This window comes from Haemaphysalis longicornis, unplaced genomic scaffold (assembly GCF_048455015.1).
Source record: "Haemaphysalis longicornis isolate Haplotype H1 unplaced genomic scaffold, Haemaphysalis longicornis Haplotype H1 scaffold_1, whole genome shotgun sequence".
Classification (NCBI taxonomy): domain Eukaryota; kingdom Metazoa; phylum Arthropoda; class Arachnida; order Ixodida; family Ixodidae; genus Haemaphysalis; species Haemaphysalis longicornis.
Genome location: NW_027526203.1, coordinates 367,157,795 through 367,177,052, shown reverse-complemented (window position 1 = coordinate 367,177,052; position 19,258 = coordinate 367,157,795). Strand labels below are relative to the sequence as shown.

The 19,258-nt window shown below is 49.7% G+C and overlaps 1 protein-coding gene across 2 annotated transcripts in view; it reads right to left on the bottom strand.

Annotated features, from left to right (window-relative positions):
• LOC144155058 (dopamine receptor 2-like) overlaps positions 1 to 19,258 on the bottom strand; it is a 401,831-nt gene that overhangs the window by 246,500 nt on the left and 136,073 nt on the right. The gene's annotated exons all lie outside the window — the stretch shown is intronic.

The window sequence follows — 19,258 nt, the reverse complement described above, 5'->3', positions numbered from 1 at the left end:
GTAAATGTTTATAAAACTGACCGAAAAATTAAAAAAAGGACGGGTTAAGTGGTTAGCGAGTGCGCTTTAAACACCTCCAGTTCTCGCGGTGTCACGACCGCTGTACTTTACGCCTCCTTATTACCGAGCGGAAGCGAGAAGCGGAATCTAAAATTGCAATTTCAGGGGCTCTTGGTCCCTAAGCACCGATGGCGACACCACCGCCCACGGTTCGACGTATCCGAGCGCTGCTATCCTGAGTGTCTCGGCAGTAGCGGGACCAATGCATTTCTCCGGCCGAGGCGCTTTGCATATCTTTACCAGCGCCGCCGCTTTTTCGACCAAGTGGCCGGGTCCTTTCACTGACGGCCGCGTGGGCTCTCAAGAGTTTGGCTCCGAGCTACTCCCGCCCATTGGTCCGTTATCGCAATGAGGCACCTTGTCCACACGCTTGAATTTCGCGCGGCCGGTGCTCCCACGCGCAGGAACGCCAGACTCTCTCTTGCTCCGCGTTGTTCTTTGTTGTTGTTTTTCTTTAACCCCTCTTGGTGCCGACAAGGTTTCCCACTTTGGGAACTCTTGTAGGCGGCACGCAATGTTTTCGACACCGCGTTGTACGCACTACAGAAACGCTCGGGAACCACTTTGGGACTGTATATTCGGGAACGAATTCTCGCTTCTCTGAAACGCCAAGTGACTCCCACGCACTGAGCGTGTGACGAATTTGTGTTGTGCATGCAAAAAATAATAAATAAGCATTTCACACTTTTAATTTGAACCATACGATCCCAAAGGCCCTACGCTGCTCGACAACCAAATTACACGTGAACTCTGAAGGATCATTGAAGTTTAAAAACAAGTGTTTAACGTCGGTGGATTACAGTATTTAGGATACGAGTGTACCTCTCGCGGCAGCAGCAGTGGTGTAGTGACGCCAAAAATTCCAGAAGCAGGGAAACGGGAATCATGGCGCCATACGCTTTTCCGCACTACGATTTGTGGTGCGACAATTGGGAAGGGTGAAATGGGATTAGCGGGGCTTGTTTAAGCTTATTTTTTAAATGAACAGAACAAGAACCTGAGGACCTGTAAATGTAAAATGGACAACTTTATTTCAAAGAAAAAAAGTTTTTTTTTTTTTAAACAACACAATCCTTCGCTTTTCAGCATTGGGATACCGATTGTTTCGCTAGAACAGGCACTACGCTCTGTTTCAGTTAAGATTTCAGCAAAACGCATTTACTTAAATACTAATCAGAGTAGTAAGTAGAACCGGAGGCGCTCCAGGCTGGTGCAAGACAGATACTGGGGCCCTATTCTCGACTGCACAAATTCGCAGGGAATTCGCCATGTTTTTTTTTTTTTTTTTTTTTTTTTGCGTAAGCACGACGTAAGCAATCAGTGACACACACACCTATAGCTATGACGACATGCAGTGTAATTCGACGCTTCACTCATGAAGATCACAACCAAGGTATCAAATATTGCGCATAAAAGATATAAAAACACTTGGCATGTACTATCAAAATTAAGACGGTAGCTGAGGGTGGCAAGAGAAACATATTTCTGCAGGTCAAAATTGGTGGTTTGACGCTCGAATGAAAATTCTGTTATGACACGTTATCAATCCGCCACTTCTGCGTTATTTGTACCTCATCACACGTGGTAGCGTGAACAAGGGTTGTATTCTTAGCGAGAGAGCGCTAAGCGCCCCACCTTGTCAGTCAAGGTCACAGAGCGAAAGTGTGCCGCGCGAGCAAAAAATAAAAAAATAAAGCTGTTCCACACAATGTGAAAGCTGTCGGAAGTGCAGATCAGTGATTTGCCATAATGGGCTGTACCGCCGTTATCCGCTCACTGCTACCACCCCATGCAATTCAAATTTCCCGCCTTCGCAGTGCTCGCGCGCTCCCTGCGTGAAACTGCGCTGGCCGGAGTTCTGTTCTTTTTCTGCTTGTTTTATTTCGTATGCTGGAGCTGTTTTCCGTCATTTCGAACGCGTAATATTTTAAATGCAGAGCATTTCTTAGCCTCGCCTGTTCCTGCGTCGGACGGCGTCCACAGCTCCGCGTCCGCAGCAGGTGCGCGCATGCGTCATAGTCAGCCCGGTCGCTCCGTCGCGGTCTCTGCGTAACAGGTGCGTGATAGCAGCGCGGTGGCGCGTGGAAGGGCGCGCGCTGCTTGCGCCTGCGCGCTCTCCTCCCGTACAGCTCTCCCTCTACTGCGCGCGCTGCAAATATAAAGCGGCTAGCGGACGCTCGTGCTTCAGTGCTTCAGTCACTGCGTTGCTCCTTCCTTCCTTGGTTGACACTCGCTCCCACGTTTACTCGTGTCTGCTACTCCAGCATCACGGAAGAAGCGATGGAAGCAACACTGCCTTCAACCAGTACTGAGGCCCCAATGCTCTGCATTTACTCGTGTTCCCCTCGCGGGAAGGCGCGGGAATTTTTTCTTGTGCGGCTGGACCCTTTCTGCATTTTGAACACGCCATTTTTTTTTTGTAGCGCGGCCGCTTTTTCCACTTGCTATTGTACAGACCAACCCAGCGAGTGTTCCTAACTAAATAAACGCGGGCGCTGCCGGTTAATTACGCATATTTTGCCTCAAGTGCACGTACAGTTTTATCTGCACTTAAAAACGGGGAGGTGTAGGACAAGCGCCAGTGGTTCACGAGTTTCGATCGGTTATGACTATATAAACCGCTTGGCTTTCGAAGCATCTGGGGTACGCTGCGATGACAGCGCTACAACGGAACGTGCTGTTGCTCTACTTGGGTCCAGCGAGCGAGCTACGACGACAAGGCGAGCGCCTGAAGTGCTCTCCACTTAAAAAGTGTTGAGGCAACGCCCGCCGGAACGTTACATGCGTCGTCTATTTTCGTTATTAACTCCCCTATTGCCCATCTATCCAGCACTGTAACTACTGAATTGGAAGTGGCTGGATGAGTGACCATAGCTAAGGCAGCTGTTGTATGCGCTAATTGTGAGATAAGTAGCTACTTAGGATGCATGGATAAGGCGTTGCGCTGCTGAGCACGAGGTCGCGGGTTCGATTCCCGGCCGCCGCGGCCGCTTTTCTGATGGAGGCGAAAAGTAAAAACGCCCGTGTGTGCGAGATTTCGGCGCACGTTAAAGATCCCCAGGTGGTCAAAATTAATCCGGAGCCCTCCACTACGGCGCGCCTCATCGCCTGCGTTGCGTCGGCGCGTTAAACCCTACAATCAATCAATCAATCAATCAAATACTTAGGATGCAGAGAGGACGACAGCATTGATAGAAGCTTAGCGTACGCAAAGCATGGTCCAGGATTACGTGTCTTTATCTTGTCGTGTTTGTTCAGCGTATCGCCACTATCGACTTGACTTTATCGTTTGGTAGTAGTTTTAGGGACTGGGCGGGCCACGTACACCCAGCAACAAAATAAGCCGGGACGCGCGAGCGCGTGGCAAAATGCATCGTGGCGACATCTGACGTTGCACGTCTGGTGTGGAGACATCCATGTGCGCGGGCGCGTCCAGCCGCGTTCACTGTCCTGTCTTTTCTTTCACTTGAAGCTGATTTGATTTGATTGATTGTGGAATTTAACGCACCGACGCAACGCAGGCGATGAGGCGCGCCGAAGTGGAGGGCTCCGGATTAATTTTGACCACCTGGGGATCTTTAACGTGCGCCGAAATCTCGAACACACGAGCGTTTTTGCTTTTCGCCTCCATCAGAAAAGCGGCCGCCGCGGCCGGGAATCGAACCCGCGACCTCGTGCTCAGCAGCCACTGAGCCACCGCGGCGGGTCTTCACTTGAAGCTGCCAAGCCGATCACATTCAGCGTTTGGCCATATGGGGCCCTTTATTCGCTTGCACACCCTTCGGTGGTGAAGTGTGCGTTGCTCGCTCTGCCCCGATCCAACAGATAACATGTCTTGCACGTCTCGGTGATGACCTTGTGCTGCATCTACCCCATCGCGTCTTGGTATTTTTTGCCTAAAACATGCAGTTGGTTGGTAACTAAATCAGCAACACGGAAAAAATAGAGGCGAGAAATACATCATTTGAATAAGGTGTTATGAGAAGTGACCTTGCACAGGTTCTAACGCAGGTATTGACGAGAAAAAAACGCGGGAAGAGATCGGCGTGGTCGTGGGTTTGACAAGAAAGAACAAAAATAGTAATAGGTTGCAATACGCGTTCAATAGATGGACACAGACACAGGCCAAAATTTTCGCATTTAGACAGCGAAACAAAGGCTATCGCCCTTAAAGCTAAGATATCTAAATCTTGTTGCAATGCGTCCTTTATCAGAGCCAGGCAGATACAGCAAAGCAGGCTTCACCCTCGCCGTTCACCGCTGAAGCGTGTGCTGCAGAGACGTGTTGAGCATAAAAAGTTACCCCCAGCGCCAAGCGCTCAATGCTATCAGCTTTGCCGCTTGAAGCGAAAGAAAAGAAAGGGTTAGTATACAAGGGTTGGACGCGCACGCGCACATCGGTGTCTCGACACCAGAAGTGCAAGGTCAGATATCGATGCATTTCGCCACGCGATCGCGTGCCCCGGCTTATTTTTGACGCCGGGTGTACATCTACCGATATCAGTTCTGAGCGTTGCGCTCGTCGAGCTTACGACAGCGTCAACCACACCAAGTTGATTGATTGTAGCGTTTAACGCGCCGACGCAGCGCAGGCGATGAGGCGCGCCGTAGTGGAGGGCTCCGGATTAATTTTAACCACCTGGGGATCTTTAACGTGCGCCGAAATCTCGAACACACGGCGTTTTTGCTTTTTGCCTCCATAAGAAAAGCGGTCGCCGCGGCCGGGAATCGAACCCGCGACCTCGTGCTCAGCAGCGCAACGCCTTAGCCACTGAGCCACCGCGGCGGGTAACCACACCAAGTTAAATTCGCGTCTTTTGACCCTGAAGTGGTCGCTAAGCTAACTAAAATAATAAAAAAGACTAAACAGGATAACCAAGAGCAACCAAGCGGCGTTTTTCGCACTCGAGTTCTGCCACTCACGTCTACTTTAGTCAGACAACTCTCTGTTTTTCTAGCTTTCATCTCGAAGTAAGCATTTCTGTTTTTTTTTTAATGACAGCTTTCTGGTAACTACCTACAACGACGGGGACTACGTTTGAAGTAGAAGCTAGTAAACACGGCAAGGAGTCATTAATAATACATCCTGTGTCGAGATTTCGGCGCACGTTAAAGATTCCCAGGTGGTCAAAATTCATCCGCAGCCCTCTAATACGGCGCGCCTCAGAGCCCAGGTGGAGCTTCGGTGCGTTAAGCCCCACAGTCACTATCAATCCCTATTAATAATCCATGAGACAAGACGGTGGCGCCACTAGTGCGGACTTAAGTTGAAATGCACTGTTCAGCGCAAAGAAAACCATCGCACATTTGAGGCAAGAAAACCCAGGGCGACATTGTTATTGGTTATTACAAAAAAAAAAAGAAAATCGAAACCACCACAGCTAGGTTAAAAAACGGTGTCGAAAAGTGGAAGATAACTTCACAACAACTAAAGAGGCTGTGTGCGTTGTTGGTCAACGCATTCACGGCAAATTTCTAGCAGGGCAACTTTCGCGCATAGTTTGGATGGTATATTCTGTACGTGATCTTCCATTTAAATTCAAGTTACTGTAAATATTTTGCTGCAAAAAAGAATTATTCGGGTTCTATGTAATTCACGTTACGATGCTCCTACTGCCCCTCTGTTTAGTAAACTTTGTCTATCTAAGATTCAGGGCCTCCTTAAGTACTGCGTAGCCTACACATATACTCAAGAATGCAGACACAACTTTAAGTAAATTTCGTTGTTATCTAATCTCCGAATTAATCAAACGCCCTATGTGACTACACTCTCTGAACATTGGCACGTTCCTCGCACACGTACAAGCTACCCTTCCGAAGTTGTTAAATGGGCGGGTATTTATTAGTTTTTATATTAACTCGTGTACTACATCTATACTGTATAACCTAAACAGGTACGTTGTTGGGCTAGTTGGTCGATAACGCAACAAAAAGACGAAGGACAGAAAGGATGCACAAAGACAAAGCGCTAGCCCTTTGTGCATTCATTCATTCATGTCCCCACCACCCCCACCCCATTCACTCCCCCTCCCTTGAGCAGTGGGAGTCTGCGCTGACCAGCTCGGCGCCGGAGCATCAAATCGCTCTGGTGCAACGAGCCCTGGATTCGGCGCAGGCTCGCGGCCTCCTGGACGTAGAAGGCTGACCACGTCCCTTTCCAGCTCCCTTGGCTGCTCAATAAAAAATGTTTTTTACCACCACCGTCCTTCATCCTTTTGTTGGGCTATACAACCCTTCTGTATAGCCTGTTTGTTCGGAAAGAATATGTTTGTGATTAGTTGCTTGCTGCTTTGTACGGTTTCCTGCATATATTCTATTTTTAATGACTACTGCTTTTCACGTCGTTATGTGCGCTGATGAATGCACCATTCTATTGTCCTGGAATATATTGTATGGCGGTGCTAGGAGTTTTGATTGACACCCACAAGCTGTGTCCATGTATTGCGTTTTTTTTTTGTTTCCACCCCGCTGTTATCCTGCCTCTGTGAAGGATGTAGGGCATGGTCAAGTTGCTGAGTGCAACTTTTTACCCTATTTTCCGCCATACCGTTGTACGTTTATGGAAACAAATAAACAAACAAAAAAAGTCGTTTTGGCAACCTAGGTCATCTGGCGGCCGTCTAAGGGCCCACCCCAGCGAACGTTTTGACTTGTTCAAAATGATTTTTTACGCAAATTCTAACTGAGAAGACTGGATGTTGCAAAATACGAAGCCTGAAGCTTGCGCCAGCGCGAAATCGAGGAAAGGGCAGCCTGGAAGTTCGTGGACGCACTGGGAGAAGAGCGGAGGTCGGTCGGTTCACCGGTCGCCTAGCCTGCAAGCGGACCGGGTCTTCCTTTCTCTTCGTGGATGTTTGCGCGCTGCCCCGGCAAGTGCAGCGTGTCTGCTACGGAGCTATTTTAAACACTTCTTATTGATTAACGAGGCATTTCCCAGAGCTGTGTATCGCGTCCCTTCTGGTATATACAGCTTGGTCAGAATAAATTTGGCAAGGCGAAATTTCCGTGCAGTTGACATTTAGTGCTAAAAAGAAGAGATAAATAATTTAAGCGGGAGGGGGGGGGGAGGAGAAAGCAGCGGTCGCGCTCTGACCGCCAATTACGACGTCCAACTATTTGACGGTTTAGGTCGTCCCGCATGATACTTTGGTGTGCGTCATCATACCCTTGGTCCGAGGATGCCACCTTGACGTGTGTTGAGGCTCGTGGAACTGCGTACTGTGACATGATGTAGACTCGCTTTCTCCAGCGAGACTCTCAAACGACCACAACGATCCCTCACGGCCTCTTGAGGTGACTGAGTACATTCATAGTTCGTACCGCAACAATATCCCTCACAGGGCTCTACTATAATTGATTTATTTATTTATTTAGAAATGCTGTACATAAACTGGGGGTCATTGAATGAGGTGCTGCAAACTAGTTATAGGGGCAAAACGAACGATCGCAATGAAAAATCAGCAATGGCAGGGAAACAAACGGCTGGCTGTCAACAAAGAATTAGCAAAAACAAAAACGAAATGACAACCGGATGAACCAACCAGGGTTGAAAGAGGATTCCCTACTACGACAAAATCCATGTAAGGTAGGGTGTTATAAAGTTTATAACGTCATAACCACGGTGCCGCACCAACCGAAGTTTGTTTAATCAATACGCGATAATTTGAAGCGAATTGGCTAAGGAGTGGCTAAGGAGTTGTGTTGTGAAGCACGACGACACCGCTTGGACTACGACTACGGCGGCGGGTTTTCTGATGGAGGGGAGCGAAACTTCCGCGTGTCAAGATTTCGGTTTTCGTTAAAGATCCTAGATCCCCACTTTAGCCCATCACTAGGGCCGTCTTGATAGCCCAGGCGTAGCTTGGGCACGTAAAGCCCCAATTTGAAACTCATGATTCGAACGGACTCCCAGGAAAGGCCAATGGGGGTGCTCTTACGCTACTGACACTGCTAATGGTATAGCGTTCGTGGCAAACTAAAAATAGAAGGATGTTGCAAGAGCTTACCTATTAACAAATTTGGAAAACGTTTGGAAAACTGTGGACAACAAACATAGCTTCAACTGATTGAGAATACGCCTTGCTTGATCTAGAGGAGCGATTGCCGTACCTTCGCGACACCATCGACATAGTACAAATTATGGTGCCTTCATGCTAGCCTGTGGATCGTGACACCAATGCGTGCCCATTTAGTTGCGCTTCTGTCCGCAAGCTCCCGCCTCAGTCGAATAGAAGACTTCGGTCTTTTAGCAAAGAAGGTCCATGATGCGGCCTGGACTGCCGCCACGGCGTAGGGAGGGGGCCCGCAGTCTAGCGCAAAAACCGAGTTGAAACTACCTGACTAAGGTAGAAAGCTGGGCCAGTTGGTTCATAGTCTTTGAAGTGGGAACCAGTGTTAAGACGCTACACAAGGGAAGAATATAGACATGTACGGCACTGGACTTACAACTGATTTATTGGAAACGAACTCCCCTGGCTAAATACAAAATTTCCTTCGCTTTCGCATGCGCAGAAAAGCCACACCCTTACGCAACAAGGAGGCAAGCAAGGCACAAAACCCAATCTTACACGTGTTGCAGTTCGCCAAGAAAAGCTATTTCTTTTTCGGTGATTAGCACAGAGGGTTCACTGGCACATTTTTCACCGTGTTTATGTATCAATAAGGCTTTGATAATCTCCCGCTCCTGCTTTGTCGCAGCACGCCCCACTATGGAGACGCTTTCCAGATCCGCGCTGCAACGGCATTGACGCACATGTTACGCCAAGTTGCTGCCCCCACCATTGTTGAGGCACGTGCGGTGTTCGCGAATTCGTCGACCCGTTTTGTCGATGTACAGGGCCGTCCACTTTGGGTGCGAAAACGGCGCAGCGTGGCCGCGCTCCGCGGAGCGCCAGCGCCCAGGCCGCGGCTGTGCATCGAAGCTTAGCGGCGCAGGCGCATAGGGGCTTGGAAGCGTTGCTTCGTGTCGTCTGCTAGCGGGTAAGCGCGCCGTGCTTGCTTTACTGTGAAGCACGCCTAACTCTCGGCATGCTTGTAGCGTCTTAGCGCGCCGCGACTGCGTTGCGGGAAAGCGCACTTCATCCCTGCGCCGCGTTGTGTATTTTCTGCGTACGACAACTGAGCGTTTCCTCTTTTAGATGCAGAGAATCTGATTCACTCGCCTTGTCCCTCCGGCGTCGTCGTCGTCGTCGGCGGCGGCGTTGTCCGCCCCTCCCCCATTCTCCTCGCCGCGCCAGCTGCGCTCTCCGCCGCTCACCCCCTCTCCTCTCCGATAGCGAACACTCTCTCGCGAGGGGCATTGGATTGGATTCGATTGGCTTGGATTGGATTGGATTGGCTTGGCTTGGCTTGGCTTGGATTTGGATCGGATTGGATTGGATTAAAGTGGACTGTGTTGGATTGTGTTGCGTCATAGCCGCGGCACGTTGCGTCATAGCCGCGGCAGACGCGCTTGGGCCGGCGCATGTGCAGTACTCTCTCTTCCGCGGTTTCCTCTCCTTCGGGCGCGCTGCGCATATAACCGGTGTGCCGTTCTCCGGTGAAGCAACATCCACGCTTGGCTCAAACACTTAGAGTCCACGCCGCTTTACAAGTACGCCAACGCCGTCATCGACTGGGAACGGCTTACGCAGTCCCCTCAACGTTATGCGCGCTATAAAACGCGGTCGGGTTCCCGCGAGGGGAGGTTGGAGTTTTTGGCTTTCTTTTCAGTTTCACAGTCCCAGTTTAATGCACTCATTGTTGCAAACATTTCGGAAGTGGCTTGGTTTCGTTAAGGAGAGACGCTGTAGAAAAGGGCTACGTATAATTTCGACCGCCAGGATTTATTTAATATGCACTGATGTTACGCAGCACATGCGTGTCTGGGCATTTTGCTTCCGCGGAATTTTGGTCACAGGGGCTGGGTTTCGATCGCGCGACTTTGGTAACGATGTTTGTTGGCATCTTTCATATATACTAATATCGCGCATCGTCGAGATGATTCATGCAGTCGCCCAGCCAGCGGGTCACGCACCAAGCACAATTGTCCTACTCTCCGGCCGAGTCATGGACTGGTCCCACTCTAGTCTGCTACATCATAATGCATATGCCACTGGTTGCGCTACCTACCTGGCTAGTCAATGGGAGATAGCGGCCCTCCCCTTTGTTGTCACCTTTACGTATCCTCCTTTCTGGTACGACGCGCACTTCCTCGCAATGGACCTACGTGAGTAATGAAGCTGTGGTCACCTGTTCCATGCTGCACAATTGCGGATCAGCTGCGTTCTTCAGTACCACAACTTATGCATTCTTTTCTTTACAATCCCCACAAACAGTGCCTAGCCAAACGCCACGAACCGAAAAATACCTAAATGTTCAACATGTTTGCAATGTGCGGGGCCTTACATTTAAAAAAGCACCTTTATTGTGGGCTGTAGATATTCTGATTTCTTTTCATATTTACGATATTTGTTGTCGATTTCTATGAGTTCGTTGATCACATTCGAAGTCGCATCGAGCAATCCGCGAGCGTCTTCGAGCTAGACTTAGCATGTGAAACACCGATCAAAAAAATTTAGGGAAGCTTGCACTCACGCACAAGACTTGAATACCGAAGCTGTTGTTGGTGAGCATTGCCGAACACAGTTAAGTATGAAAAGCATTACTAATTTGCATAGTTGCGATGCCAGAATCGTCCTATGCATCAAAGATGTCGTCTTCTTCGCAGGGAGTGGTGGATGAAAAATCATCATCAGCATTGTATCCTTCCACCATCTCTTCGTCATCGACTCGAGGCAGCGGTGGCGGGATCTGCAGGTCGTATCGGGAAGGATTGGCACACTCGTAGCCATGTTTCCAATTACCCATAAAGGTTTCCAGAGGCTGTGGCGGCCGCGGTGATATCTTTCAAGCAAGGTGTCTTGTCAACTATAGCATTAGATTTTCAGCATTGTCGCTGGAGTTTTTACATGCGCGGTAGGGTTTGACGACAGAGCTGGAGGTTATTTTTCTTTTTTTGCTAAAGCCACTGCGCGATCCGGGGACTCGGTGGTCTCCGCGAGGCACGCGCTCACGAGCGCTCGGCATTTTTCTCTGTCCTCGAGATTTTTGCCAGGTTTTTATTTTCTCTAAATCCACTGCGCGTGCAGGAGACGCTCGGCGGTCACTGCAAGGCGCACGCCCACGGGCGCTCGAAATTTTCTCGGTAATTTTTTTTCTGCAACGGCGAACTTACGCCCAGTAACAACAGCTCCGCGGTTAAAAAAGCGGGCCGGACGGCATATCCGGTCATACGGCGTCCTGATTTAGAGAGCACACGCAGAAAATAAAGCTTTGTTCCATGACTATCTTTACTTCTAGGGTGCGGTAAAGTCCGGAGAAACACGCCAGGAATTGACCTGGGCCGTAACAGTGGCTCAGTGGTTAGGGTGCTCGGATATACTGAGCCGGGAGACCCCTATTCGATCCCAGTAGCAGATGCCGCTTTTCAAAAGAGGCGAAATGGAAGAACGCGCGTTTGCTGCGCGGTATCAGTGCAAGGTCAGACCCCAGGTGGTTATCCGAAGCCCTTCTCTACAGCGTCTTCGTAGCAAGAGTCGTTTTGCGGCGTTAAACCCTCTAACCCCAGCCAGGCCAGTTCCGAAATGTTTGCAGCAATGCATGCATTAAACTGGGACCATGAAACTGAGAAGAGGAAGCGGTGAGTTGTCGTACGCAGAAAATACACAACGCGGCGCAGGGAGAGAAGTGCGCTTTCCCGCAACGCGGTCGCGGCGCGCTAAGACGCTACAAGCATGCCGAGAGTTAGGCGGGCTTCACTGCAAAGCAAGCACAGCGCGCTTCCCCGCTAGCAGACGACACGAGGCCCCGCCTCCAAGCCCCTACTTGCCTTTGTCGCTTAGCTTCGATGCGCGGCCGCGGCCTGGGCGCTGGCGCTCCGCGGAGCGCGGCCACGGTGCGCCGTGTTCGGACCTAAAATGGACGCCCTGTACACCTTTTTGCAGGACACCGGAATTGAATATACGACACGGTCTGTCCAGTCAAGAATCTTGTTCGATGCTGCGTTTTTCAGGACTTTTTCTTGGGCTGCTTGTTGTACAGAATCCCGCAAGTACACAAGCACACAAGCCCGAAAGCTGGCGCTGGGCAGAAAATACCATTTTTACACCATGTTTTCCTTCTCAGGTTGTGATACATTGCGTGGAAATAAGGCATATCTTGCACCTTTCAGCGTTCATTTTCGCTATTCTGCTGCACGCCAAAGCGAAGGAAATTTTGTATTTAGCCGGGGGAGTTCGTTTCCAATAAATCAGTCGTAAGTCCAGTGCCATCTGTGTCTGTATTCTTCCCTTGACACTGGTGTTAACACTGGTTCCCACTTTAAAGAATCTACCTGCACTCATGATTCTTTATTAAGCGTCATCCTGTCGGCCACACGCCAGGACCACAGCACGATTTAGTTTTACCTCGGCGAAAGCTGAAAAGGGGCCACCTACTTTCACGGCTGTGATGCCTAAATATAAAGAAAGAAATTTCCTTGAGTCATAGTGTGTTCACACGGCGTGTATACACGTACGTACGCGTGACCGCGCGTATCGGCATCCTCATCGTCCTCGTGAGCCGCTGCACACTACCGCGAGGTCGAAGAGGATTAGAAGTAGGATAACGACGCCACCATTAATAAGAAACAATGCGAGGTCATAGGTGAGTTCACGTGAGTTTACGCAGCCCTCATTACGTGAGTTTATCAGTAGATGTGAGGTTATCAAATCTTGACAATGAAGCATGCTTTTTGTGTGCCAGAGTTACTCGTTTAGGTCTTTGAGTGAGTGAGTGAGTGAGTGAGTGAGTGAGTGAGTGAGTGAGTGAGTGAGTGAGTGAGTGAGTGAGTGAGTGAGTGAGTGAGTGAGTGAGTGAGTGAGTGAGTGAGTGAGTGAGTGAGTGAGTGAGTGACCACGCGCGCGCACGACTTTTTTAAAGAGAAAAAAATCTATTGAGAAATGCTAAAGGCACATTTAGCTAAATTTGGGCTCCGCAGTGAGAAAACCTGCCGGGAGCGAGAAACTCAAGAGCACGCGCACTCGTCTTGGAGAAATTATTTACTGGACGGATTGAGATTGAACGCATACGGTGACACCAGAAGCAAAGGCCGAACTAACGCGCGTCAAATCATAGTAGTTGTAACAAGGGAGCGGCCGTAACGCCTAAGTGGATCTTCTGCAGCAGCGTTGTGCATAGCAGTAAAAAAAGTGTGCCCTCCACATGAGCGCTATATTAACTTTGCAGTCACTGTGAGCCGTCAGCTATCAGATCACAACGAGCCTATTTTGGCCAAGCTATTAGATCACAACAAGCCAATTTTAACCAGCCCCGGAAGAACAGAGCTCGAGTGTTACGTTTTGTCCGCTGCATACTGTCTCCGTTGTTGCCACCATTAATGACGAAAAATGACCGACAGCCACAGTGCTTGGAACAGGCAGCAACTTTAACGGTTCGTAAACCAATAAGGTTTCCTTCCAGAAAGCTCATTGCTGGCTAAGAATGTAAAAGGCTACGCACAGCTGCGCTCACCAGAGCACGCTGGAAAAGAACACCCGTGGGGCTTCTGCAGCGCCCTTCTCCGCGTTTATCGTCGCTCAGCCACCGCGGCCCAGCATGGGCCCAGCGGCCCCGACGGCAGCGTCTTAACTCGACACTTCCTGCCTTAGAACTCGGGCGGCTCGGGCCAAGTGCAGCCTCCCCTGCTCCCCGCGTGCAACGCCCACCGCGGTGTTATCGGGCATTAGCGCACGCTAAAAGCAACGTGCGTCGTCTGCGATTAGACAACTGCGGCGCCATTGAGCAAGGCTGACTCGCGCGCGAGCTTCCTGCGTGACCCAGAGCGAGAGAGATAGGAGTGTGTGTACACACAGCGCCAGAAGTGGAGCGCCGACGCGCCTTGATTTTCTGTCAGCGTGGCCGTGATTTGTTATGCTAACAAGAACAAGGGAAGGGTGGGGGTCGAATAGAGTTTTGCGCCCTATCGCAGCTAATAGGCTGCGATGCGGCGGCAGGCAGCGTGCCAACACCGCGGGCCTGGAACCGCTCGGGCGGAGTCGCGGAGGCCCGCGAGGACGCCTCGGACGGCTCGGTCCCGTTTCCATGCCGATGCGTGGGCTCCATCTCATTTGGTCGACGGCCTCTCTCGCCGGTGGCACGGTGCGCCAGCTCAGCACTGGCGACACTCATTTTCGCCTCGCCCGGCCAAGGGGCTCCGACGACGCGCACCGGGGTGCCTGTCGTGCACGCCGCGAGAAAATCGAGTCGAGGGAAACGACAGCGACGCTAATGAAACAAAAGACGCACCAAGCCAGCGGCCCCGCTGAATAGAATTTTTGTTTTCGTCCTGTTTTCCCCTCCTTATCGACCTGTGGGCGCCACGGAGAGCACTTGAACGAAAATACCCCCCCCCCCCCCTTCTTCTACATAAAAGGTGGGCTAAGGACAAGGTGAAGAAGAAAACATGTGTATCGTGTTAAGTTTCCGTTTAAAAAAGCTTCGTACGAGTATTTGGTTTCTGTGTGAGTGTGGTGGTGGGCCAATTAGTATATCTTGCCGCGGAAATTTGCTGCGCTCCTTTTTGAAGCATTCAACTCACTTCGCCAATAATTATAAAGTGCGTCTGTAGCATAAACTACAGGATCATTTTCCAGGATACAGGGTCAAGACGTTCCGCGCCGATAACTAATTAGCCTCCGCTCGCATCGATCGTTGCAATTTTTACCATTTTTATTGCAATTTTTTTTTATTGTATGGGCTGATGACCAAGTGAGGTCTTAATTTTTTTTATGGATAACTTCATAAATAATGAACTTTTATGAATACCTTTTTATCAATTCAGCCAAACCTACTCCGCTCATAGGATACAACTGCTGACTTTCAGGTGGTTGGTGCATTAAACCGTTTGATACCTTCACAGAACTCTGGCAGCGGTAACAGCAGGACCGGTTGATAGCCTGGTGGGAGCTTCGCCATATGAAATAATATCCCCCCCCCCCCCCGCAGCCCCCTCCCCCCACCTATTATCCCAAGCCTGCAGGAGAATGTTAAGCTTTGTCTTGACAGCCTTTTCCGGAAAAGATGTCGTAGAGGGTGACTGCGACGTTTAAGCATTTAGCCAAAATTTTTCTTGGGTGTTTGCGAGTTATGCTCATTTTTGCAGCAAATTGGTTTAATGTGGTATGCATTCTTCGCCTACTCGCCCCCCACTTTGCGATATGTCTGTCCCTGTCTAACCTATTACGCCCTCGGTGTAAGTTGACAGGAAAAGAAAGAGGCGAAGGGGAAGCAGGAAGTTAAGGGCTTGTGGACGAAGTGTAGCCAGATCGTCGACACTAATGTATTCGAATCCAAGCCAATCGAATTCAATCCAATACAATCACGAACACAATCAAAACGACCCTGCTTACTAGCCCTATCAAAACCCTATCAAAGCCTCTGTCCTATCCCAACCCTTTTTAACTCTACTGGTCCTATCACCATCCATCGCATCAGTCAAAATTGTTGCCCAACATCCCTGTCCTTCGAGATGCCGCCATGTGCTAGGTGCGCACGCTCAATAACTGCCGTGTGGCAGCAGTTTTTTTTTACCTATACTTGACCACTGGACGTAGTGGGTGACTGCTCCCATTTTTGACCTCCATAGGTCAAAAATGGGAGCAGCGCTAACTACACATGCATTTATGTAGACAATGATTCCAAAAAGAATGGGTTCTCCCTATATTTTTAGTTGAGAATACCGGAATAACCGAGTGGCTTATCAATACTAGTGAGCTTGAATAGTTATATTCTTAAAAGGCATGCGGTGAGTTTTGAGTGAAATTTGAAGCTAGTGAAATTCGACTTGGCTTGCATAAGGGGACGCCGTGAAGTGTAACACCAGCAAACCGTATGTTTCGTCGCCAATAGGTTACAGTCAAACCTGTTTTTGCCATGTTTCGAGTTATGCAGGAAGGCTAAAGCCGTTCAACGTACGCCATCTCGGCTACGTTGTAATTACGGGAGATCGTTATGATTCGCCAGTTTTGATTTGTCGCTCTATGCCCCATGCGGTTGCTGAAGGGATTCGACGCATATGATTAATCAGTCGCGTAAAAGGACCTGCCATGAGTGACCCTCAATCTCGATTGACAAAAAAACAGACACACAAAAAAACAAATCTGCATGGCACAGCTGGAATGGTGTTTTTCACGAGCTTGATATCACGTCGTTGTGACTTATTCCTTCAATCGCATCGCTTACTCGACTCCCATACATAGCCGACATGTCTCATCGTTCATTCTGTCTGACCCGCACAGTTTCCCCCGGAGCAAATATTTAGCTTTCTTAGCTCTCCCTCCTGACTGAGTAAGTTACGAGCAGGGGTATTGTATTTGCTTAAGTTTTTTTTTTGTAAGCCTTCCTGACTGCATAACGGCATATTCTGTTCTAGTATAAATAACCACTCCTTGACCTCAGCGTAAAGCAGCTGATCATACCCTGGTCTGCTCTATCCATATTTTCTCATTTACTTAGTGCATACCCACCTCTCTCTCTCTCTCTCTCTCTCTCTCTCTCTCTCTCTCTCTCTCTCTCTCTCTCTCTCTCTCTCTCTCTCTCTCTCTCTCTCTCTCTCTCTCTATCTCTCTCTCTCTCTCTCTCTCTCTCTCTCTCTATCTCTCTCTCTCTCTCTAGTTTATAACTTCTTCTAAAAGTTAAGTAAATTCACGGATACGGGGAGCAATTCTTTAAGCAAGCTTACTTAAAATATAAAAAAAATGATGTAAAAAAAAAGCCGCCCGCATCTTCCCACGGGGGCAACTCGAGTAAATGCGTCGCATCTACTCGAGTCAAGCAAAGCGTCACGTCAAGCGTAAGCCATGCAAAGACGCCCTTGACTGAATTCCGAACGCGCGCTCCGCCGCTTATATACGTTGAGGGGACTGCGTAAGCCGGTCCCAGTCGACGACGTTGGCGTACTTGTAAAGCGGCGTGAACTCTAGGTGTTTGAGCCAACCGCGGATGTTGCTTGGCCGGAGAACGGCACACCGGTTATATGCGCAGCGCGCCCGAAGGAGAGGAAACCGCGGAAGAGAGAGTACTGCACATGCGCCGGCCCAAGCGCGTCTGCCGCGGCTATGACGCAACGTGCCGCGGCTATGACGCAACACAATCCAACACAATCCACTTTAATCCAATCCAATCCAATCCAATCCAATCCAATCCAAATCCAATCCAAGCCAAGCCAAGCCAAGCCAATCCAATCCAAGCCAATCCAATCGAATCCAATCCAATGCCCCTCGCGAGAGAGTGTTCGAATCCAATCCAATGCCCCTCGCGAGAGATGTGTTCGCTTTCGCCTCGACTCGACGCGCATGCGCAGTGAGCGTGCGGACTACGGACGCCAACGCGGGTGACATCGTGAGTTACTGAAATGCTCTGCATTTAATACGCCGAGGACCAACACAAAGAAATAGGGATGAAAGAAAAGTGCGTTTGGTAAGCGAGATATTTATGCGTAGTCCTCCGCCCTCTGGAAACTAAAAAAAGAACGTCAGCAGGACAAGGCACACAAAAAGGGAGCAGAATACATCAAACGTAGTCAAGGAACTGTTGAAAGCTTCAAGAATGTTCGCGTATCCATGTTTGTCTTCGCGATGCCTTGCTAAAGTCTGGGAGCTGCATATGCAGATCCTTAAAACCACGAAGCTTCCAAACAGCTCAGTAGGTAAATGAGAGCTGCCGTGACGTTTGAAGTGAACACGCCAAAAAGTTGCAATAGAAGAAGAATAAAAAAGAACGGGGACCACCAAAGGCAGTGTGAATTGATAAATAAAACCTACTGGCCGAAGCGGTAAGAAAAAAAAATCTTCAAGCTTTTCCACGCCTTCATTTAAATGCAAGGCACAAGACGATCTGAGCTACTTGTTCTGTCCGCTTCTTCAAGGAAATGCTATGCATTAGTCGGTGGAAGGACCACGCTTCTTTCCCCTTGTGCTAATTAGCACTCTACCGACGCGGTTTGTTCAGCAGTTACAGACCTCTGATGGTGAATCTTCGGCATGCGTCCAGCAAGAGCTCGTCTATTTTAAAGCATGCCTACGGTAAATCCAGCGAAATTTATGAGCAAGCTGACGACGCTGAAACCCGTTGCCTTACTTAAAAGTTGTCGCCGATTTTTACTAGAGCCGCATCGCTGCGGCGACTATGAGGTGCCAACTTCCACGAATAGTATAGGTCTCAACCGCCTCGCATGTTTCCCCGAACGTTACACCAACACATTTAATACACAGCCAATAATGATTTAGGAGCCTCTTGATGATTTAGAACACTATTATGATTTAGCACCCCTTATGAAATATGATTTAGGGCCCCTTTAATGACGCGTCAAATTTCATTGTGTCTTCAGCAAAAATCACCCCCCCCCCTCCGTCTAATGATGACAATTGCTGAACGCGAAGCTTTTAGATGCAGAGCATCTGATTCACTCGCCTTGTCCCTCCGGCGTCGTCGTCGTTGTCGTCGGCGTTGTCCACCCCTCCCCCATTTTCCTCGCCGCGCCAGCTGCGCTCTCCGCCGCTCATCCCCTCTCCTCTCCAATAGCCAACACTCTCTCGCGAGGGGCATTGAATTGGATTGGATTGGATTGGATTGGATTGGCTTGGCTTGGCTTGGATTCGGTTGGATTGGATTTGGATTGGATTGGATTAAAGTGGATTGTGTTGGATTGTGTTGCGTCATAGCCGCGGCACGTTGCGTCATAGTCGCGACAGACGCGCTGGGGCCGGCGCATGTGCAGTACTCTCTCTTCCGCGGTTTCCTCTCCTTCGGGCGCGCTGCGCATATAACCGGTGTGCCGTTCTCCGGCGAAGCAACATCCACGCTTGGCTCAAACACCAAGAGTCCACGCCGCTTTACAAGTACGCCAACGTCGTCATCGACTGGGACCGGCTTACGCAGTCCCCTCAACGTTATGCGCGCTATAAAACGCGGTCCCATCGCCGCTCCGCCTATGCGTCGCATCTACACAGGGGTTCCCGCGAGGGGAGGTGGGAGTTTGTCGTCAGGGATTCGTGGTTGGCGCCTGAGTTTGGACTTTGACTTGTACACGGTTTGGAATTCATTCCTTGAGCTTTGACTTTGACTCGCGCGCAGTATGGACTTTTGATGACAGCGGCTTTGACTTTGGCCCTACGCCGTT